The sequence below is a fragment of the Acinonyx jubatus genome, chromosome D1 (genome assembly GCF_027475565.1).
Source record: "Acinonyx jubatus isolate Ajub_Pintada_27869175 chromosome D1, VMU_Ajub_asm_v1.0, whole genome shotgun sequence".
Taxonomy (NCBI): domain Eukaryota; kingdom Metazoa; phylum Chordata; class Mammalia; order Carnivora; family Felidae; genus Acinonyx; species Acinonyx jubatus.
In genome coordinates this window covers 37,034,055-37,041,579 of record NC_069390.1, presented here as the reverse complement: position 1 = coordinate 37,041,579, position 7,525 = coordinate 37,034,055, and positions in this window count along the sequence as shown.

Sequence of the window (7,525 nt, the reverse complement as noted above, 5' to 3'; positions counted from 1 at the left end):
TAATGTTATTACTGTAAACAAAGTTTTAAGACAAGCTAAATGGGAAGGATGTTGGGAAAGTGTTAAAGTTTTTTGTTCTTCCTTATTGGTTTGACTTTGTGTGCTATACAGGTTATGGAGCAAGAACAGGGTGATAGAGTTTAAAGGTCAGGGGGGGTCCAGACAAATATTTCCTGGAGAATCTCCATCTGCGCACTCAGGAAACTTTGATACCTACAAGGTGCTCTTCTGTAGGGCTATGAAAACAAAGAAATATGACTTCCTGTGTACATAGCAGATTACAGTGGGTGCATTGGAATGAAGAAAATCTTGTTTAAATTTGGCTGATGGCAATTCCAAAACCCATACTTCAGACAATTACAAACCAAGGCCTCTAGTCAATAGTAGACATCCTGGTGTACGGAGCGACCAAGAAGTGAAAAACGGGGTGGAACATGAGTAGAGTACAGTAGTTAGAATGTGGGCTTGCTTACTGTAATCAGAAGACTCTAAAACATAGTGGCTTCAATGGTTTAAACAAGTTCAACGTTATTTCTCTCTCATCCCTGAGAAAGGAGTCTAAGACTGGTGGGGTGACTTGACAGTACAGAAGGGCAAGGTCTGTTCATTTTATTGCTCTTAAACCTGAGAATGCTGCCTTTACGACATGTTCGTGGATGGCCCTCCTCTACTTTTATATGTCAATGTATAGGAAGAGGCATGATACAGATGTTAAACACATTGCTCTGATCAAATTCCATTGGCCCAAACCTAATCACATGGCCATGCATGTCTGCAAGGAGGGCTGGAAAATGTAGTCTTTATCTGGGTAACCAGGTATATAGCTAAAATTTCTCTTAAAAAGGAGGGGAAGAATGGGTACTAGCAGTTAACTCACATTAGACACGACACATAGAAAGGTCCTGAGCAATTAAAGAAGAGAAAGAATCAGATAGGACCAGAACTAATAGTAGTGGGAAAGGAAGAAAATTTTAAATTAAATCCAGACTGTGTAGTATTTACAGTTTATTAGATATAGCAATGTTGAAATTGCCTTTATTGATTAAAAAGCTCATGAGTGGATTGGATGAGTTTGAAAGTCTTGAGTGAGTAAAGGAACTCTTCAGAATAGTGGTCTACATTGATATATGGAGCTGGTTGGACCATATTTGACTCTTGTTATGAATTTTAGGCCTGTTACTTACTAGGCAAAAGGAGCTTTGGGTAGACGCAGGAGCTGACTTGGCTGTGGTCAAAGTGTCTGAGAGAAAAGTATTTAGCTAGGAGATTCAGAGACATGTAGTACAAAAAGTAACTAGGAAAGGTCAAACAAGGGGAAGACACCTATGCCAAGACTGCTTCTTGCCAGCCTCCTTATTCAAAGCCTCACATCCTGTTAAGATGCTGTTCACCCAGGCAAGAACTTGTGTGATAAGTGGCAGATAGGACTTAATATGGAGGAATCGGACACTTTTCAGGCAGAATCTTTTCCTAGACTCTAAGAAAACCTTCTTTGGAGAGACTGTGCTTTGGACCTGTCCGTTTCATAAACATGGACATTTATAGGAATTAGATTACTTTCCACCTTACATTCATCAACCTTGACTGTCCCCCACTGATGAAAATGTCTTCCCGTTGGGTCTGCTTTTTCCCTTTGCTACAAATCTCCACTCCTCTCCCTTACAATTTCTCACCTCTTCCACTTATAATTTATCTTGGTGTGACCTTTTGATAAGCTTAAAAACCACAGCAACATGTGCTCTTTAAATGCTAGAGAGGAGCACATATTTAAAAGAAAGTTTTGATTAAGACAAAGTTTAACCATTTTTCGAACCCACTTGATGTGAATGGTATCACCTGTAAAATCATTATCAAGAGAAATTTCACAATTAGTCCTTTGGCTTACAAGATGCTTTTTAGCTCTTTTTTTTTTTTCCCCAAAAACAACTGGAATAAAGAAGAGAAATCAGGCCCCATTGGAAAAGAGAATCTTTTCTGGCTAAGAGTTTCCACACGTTTTTCATTAGGATTAAAATCTATGTATTAGGGGCACCTGGGTGGCTCAATCAGTTAAGCGTCCGACTTCAGCTCAGGTCATGATCTCATGGTCCGTGAGTTCGAGCCCTGCATCAGGCTCTGTGCTGACAGCTCAGAGCCTGGAGCCTGCTTCGGATTCTGTGTCTCCCTCTCTCTGCCCCTCTCCCAGTTGCGCGCACACACGTGCACACACACGCTCGAGCTCTCTCTCTTTTCCCCTCCCTCTCTCTCAAAAATAAATAAATAAAACATTTTTAAAAATTAAAAAAAATAAAGTCTATGTATTAAACATGTGTGCACTGGACACCTTCTAACGACCACAAGACAATGCAGAACTTAGGTGCACAGTCTCTCATATTAAGTAGACCTGTGCTCCTTTACCAAAGCTGTGTAGTTTGAGCAAAACAACCTCCTTGGTGTTTCAGAAACCTCATTCACGAACTGCGGTAATCAGAGTAGCTGCATGATAGTGGCTGGGAAGATTCAATGTGAGAGAATGCACCATAAGGATTTAGATCAGGGACTGGTATATAGTAAGTACTCAATGGACAACCTATTAGCCTACATAGAATGCTGTTGTCTATTTTTCATAAAAATATTCTTATCACTACAAACCATTATATTACAAATTATTTATTTATTTTCGATCTCCCTTTTCCTACCGCAACTCCATGTGGGCACGAAATTTTCTGTTTAGTCTATGGATGTAACCTTAGTGCTTACTTAGAATACCTAAAACATACTTGGCGCTCAATTAGCACTTAACGAATGATGGATCTCTCTCTTTTTACTAATATGACCAACTTTTGCTTATTTATGACCTCATTCAATCAACAATCAATCATCTATGAGCTTAATGTGTACAGCATACCATGCTGCGTTTTGAATTGTCATGGCCTTAGTTGACCATGTCTTTTTCTGTTCTCCCATCTTCTGTGATCAATATTGAAATAATACTTCTCCAATTGTATCTCACAACGCAGTTTCCGGTGTTCACTTAGTATGTCAAAGATGCCATAATAGTCCCCCTGTCATCACTCCTTTTACGAAAATTTACCCCAACCACAGGACATTAAGAAAGAGGGCACTTGAGTAGCCATGTTTGAACTACCTGGCTTTACTTCACTGGACATAATTAAACAGGCCAGAGTCGATACCTTGCCTTGGGGAAATCCAAACATATGAATAATTTTCTCCATCTTTGTCTCTATTTCCCTGTCTCCCTTTCTTTCTCTCATTCCACATGTAGATAAAGCAGTTTAGTCATTTATATGGTGACAATCACTAACATTAACAGGTCACTGAGACTTATGTTTACAGTTTTTACCATTGCTAACAGAGCCCCCAAAGACACACACACACACACACACACACACACACGCACACACACACACACAAAACAGCCTGACAGAGGGAGCAGTTCTTTAAAGAAAATAAAGTGGCAGATTGGTGCAGAGAGAATCGGAGAATATAGAGTATTGGGGCCCAATAAGAGATGAAGAGTGTATTAAATGATCTGACCGTATTTTTAATGTTTCGTTGCTGGCAGCTTTCAAGCACCCTCCTTTCTCTTCTGCTCCACATCTCAGTGAACTGGTAAGAAAGCCTGGGCACTCCCTCCCTTGCCACTGGTGGGAAGTCCAAACCATGCAAGACCTTGTTTGAGAACCCTCACCTGAGCCCACCCCCTAACTACAATAAATTCCAAATCCAATTGCTCATCATGTCACTGGAACTGAAATGGTGCAGCCCTCCTGGGGAAACATGGTAGAGTCATTCTTTTGGTTGTCAGAGTTGCTGTTAATTTTGTCTGCAATTGCCAGCAAAGTGCAGGAAGATGTATGAGAATGAATTATTGATTTTCACTTGCATTCTGGTTAGAGCAGGTTTGCAGCTTATTTCCAAGTAACTCTTTTCATCTTCATGGCAATAAATACAAACATCAATTTAATTTATCTCTTTGCGTTAGTACCTTTCATGATAAATTGAATTTATAAAACAACTAACCCTTTCCTTATTGTAATCAGCAAATGAAAAGCTACAGTTGAACAGATTGTTCCATCATACCAAAATTCAGAAATAGCAACTTTCAGTGTAAAAAAAAAAAAACGATTCATGGAAGGTGAACACAGCTCATAGAAGATTTTAAAAACAGTAAGACATATAGGCTTGAGAAAGAAAAAGCATCCTGTAGAAAATAGTTTTGACAGTGATTGAGAAATATGTTCTTTTAGTCAAACTCTATTCCCCACGTTATCAGAGCATTGGTTTAATTATATTAACCCTCAGTGTTTCTGTCTTCTTTCGTTCTCCCATCCCCCATCCTGCAAGAAGAAAGGCGACATCTTGCATGTTCCGGAGCTAAGCTGCACTACTCTGAAAGCACTCACACTACATTTCTTTTTGTTTGCTGTGTCCTCTATATTGGTGAAGAGCTCTTGTCTCCTTCCTTCCATTTGTTTAGGAGACAATGCTTTCAAAGAGCAACTTGGATGGCTATTGGCCACAAAGTAGACCCCTCACTGCTTAGCAGCTCTTTGAAAGCTTCTGGTCCCAACCTGCATGAGGATTTGATCTTTCAGGATTTTATTTAATGAGGATGGCAACAGATTCACAGCTTCAGAGTAGTTCACCTGTCCAAAATAGGCACAGTTTCCCAGAAGTCCTAATAATTCAAAACCATTTCAGTATGGTCCCTACAAAAAGACATGCTGTCTTCTTTATCAAGCTGAGACATGAGGCTCACCAAATCAAAAAAAGAAAAAAATCTCATATCTGATAGCTCATTTTAGCATCAATTCCAATTGGTTTTCCTTTTCTTGAGATCATTTCTGGGTAGAAAAGTTTAATAAGGGACAGACCATGTTCATTAAAAATTTGTCTTCTTAAATATTATTCTTTCAACTTTTTTCATTATGATTGATTCAACTTTGAAGAATCTTTAATAGCATTGTAATTATTTTAGATTTAATTATTAGATTAATATTAGATTAATAATTAGATTTAATTATTTTATTTAAAACTTACATTCTCTTTGTGTGTGAGTGTGTAGGTAGGCATGCATGCTCTGTTTATGCATATATTTCCTTGGATATCAAGAAAAAATATGAAAGCCAGAATATTTTTGACATTCTGAAGTAAAACTTAATGAAAAACCATAGCTTCTATTCCTGGAGATTATAAGGCAGCATGGCTGAATTTAAAGCCAGAAATTTTATGAACATTATTAGCCCAAGACACATTTTCCTGTCCTGTAGAACTACCATATGATTGCTCAGAGTATTTAAATTGTCTTTATTTGCTATTTTCACTCTCACCTCCCAATTAGAACAGAGCTGCAAAGCTGCAGGGAAATGGGGAGGAGGTGTAGAAGAGGGTGCTGTTAAACAAAAAGATGATTTGTATTATTTTCTAAGATAAGAGCATCTAGCTCAGATAGAGAAGTTTCTGACTGCAGGCCTGATCTTCTGTATGAGAAAGTGGGTGCCTTTCTTAGTTGTGTGATTTTGGAGATATGGAGAACCCCTTTTTTCCTCCTATAAATATTTTTACTTATTCAATTCCAAGTATGTGTATAAAGGGTCTACTTTATGCCAGGGGCTATGCCTGGCAGGAGATACAAAGATAGAAACAAGACCCCTCTTACATTTAGACAGTTTACGGTATAGTGGAGCATACAGAAAGGAAGAGAGACATTCAGGATACAAGGTGATAAATACTATGATAAAGGGAAGTGTAGAAGTTATGGAGCATAGAATGAAAACCTTTATTTGGTCCTTAGAGTTAAGAGAAACTTCCTAAAGGAACTATAGGCTGGTACCTGAAGGACAAGAGAAGTTAGGTGAAGGGAGAGAGGAGAACAGAAAGAAAAAGCAAGAACATGATGGAGGGAAGGGAGAAGCAGGAATAAATGCTTGGAAGCAGGATCATACTGCATCCTGGTTCAACCTTTCATCAGTGGTTTGACCTTGAGCAAACACTTACTGAAACTCAGTTTCCTTATCTGTAAAATGTAAATATATTCACCTTTACTGAAATGTAAATGAGATGATATATTTTTAAGTGCTGCCATTGTTAGCAAGAGATCAAAGTTCAGCTTCAACTAATTTAAGTATAAAGGGTTGGAAGGTTGTTGGGATATGGTGTAGAACAAGAAGATCTTATAGAATGCAGGGATATGGCTGTATCTCAGAACCAACTGTAAACAGAATTTCAAATGTCATTAAGACACCATTGCATGTTTTCCTTCCCTTCCACTAAACACCAGCTTTTTATTCATAGTAGATGATCATGGCTGCCCAAGAAGTCAGCTTTTGAGTCAGCTTTCTGTCATCTTTGGCAGAAGTTATTCAAGGAGAGTCTGCTTCTCAGTTCTAGTTCCAAAATTATTGGGAAAGGACTGATCAGATGCCCACCTCAAAATCATCAACTATGGTCAGGGAGTGAGGTCATAATGTATTCACATGGTGGCCCCTGAGATGACATTGATGGTGAGGGCAGAGCTTCCAGAAGAGGAAGGGAGTTGGAGAGGCAGCTCAGTGCCCGTTGGTGCACATCTATCCTGTGTTATGCACCATGTAGCAAACTTTAGATGAAATATATAATTAAATGTTAACCTAATGAAGTAGTTACTAGTATTATTTCCATATCACAGATGAATAAACTAAGTTATAATGAAGTGGTCACTTGTTCAGTCTTTATACAATTAGTAAGGTAAAAAGCCAAGACACCAAACAAAGCCTGCCTGGCTCAGAGTTTGAGTTATTGACTGCTATGGACATTTAATTTAATAAATGTCTCTTTTCAGCCACAGACCAGACCTCCACTTCCCTTCAGTGAGCAGAAGAATTCTGAACCCTGGTGTGGTGGGGAACAGCTCGTTCCTCTCTTTCCCCAGTGTTGAGGGTCAGCTAGAGATTGCAAGCCATGAACAAGAAAGCCAGAGCAGAACTCAAAGACAGGAATTCTTTAGATGTTATAGATCACACAACTTTGAAGTGATGCTGTTACCTATGTCTATATCATTTTCTCTTTCCAACAGAGAAAATGTCACACCTCTCACGCTAAAAGTGACTTTCACATATGGAGGCTGATTTTTTTCATAAACTTTGTGGCGTCAGTCCTCACCTAGAGCTCTTGATCTCACTAAAAATTAAAGAGAAGTAATTCTGTGATTCTAAAAATAGATGTGCAGAAATTCTGATAGAAAATTTTAAAAGACAGATGCATCCAGGGCCAGTAAGTTGATTAAGGTTAAGGAGGGGACTAAGTCTGAGCTGATTCAGGGTGTTTCCATTCCCATAGAACATATTGCCCAGTGACATTATTGAACATTCTGGGTGCATCAGAATATTCATCTCGTTTCTTCACTCAGATCTGTAGGGTATGTTTATTTGTTGGTGTTGTCTAGCCTAGAGGGTGGAAGCACTATGGCTTTGCTGAGAAGGAGAGAAGAGAAAATATTATTGCAACTGGATTTGCTTATTAGTTCAGTTATTTATTTATTCTA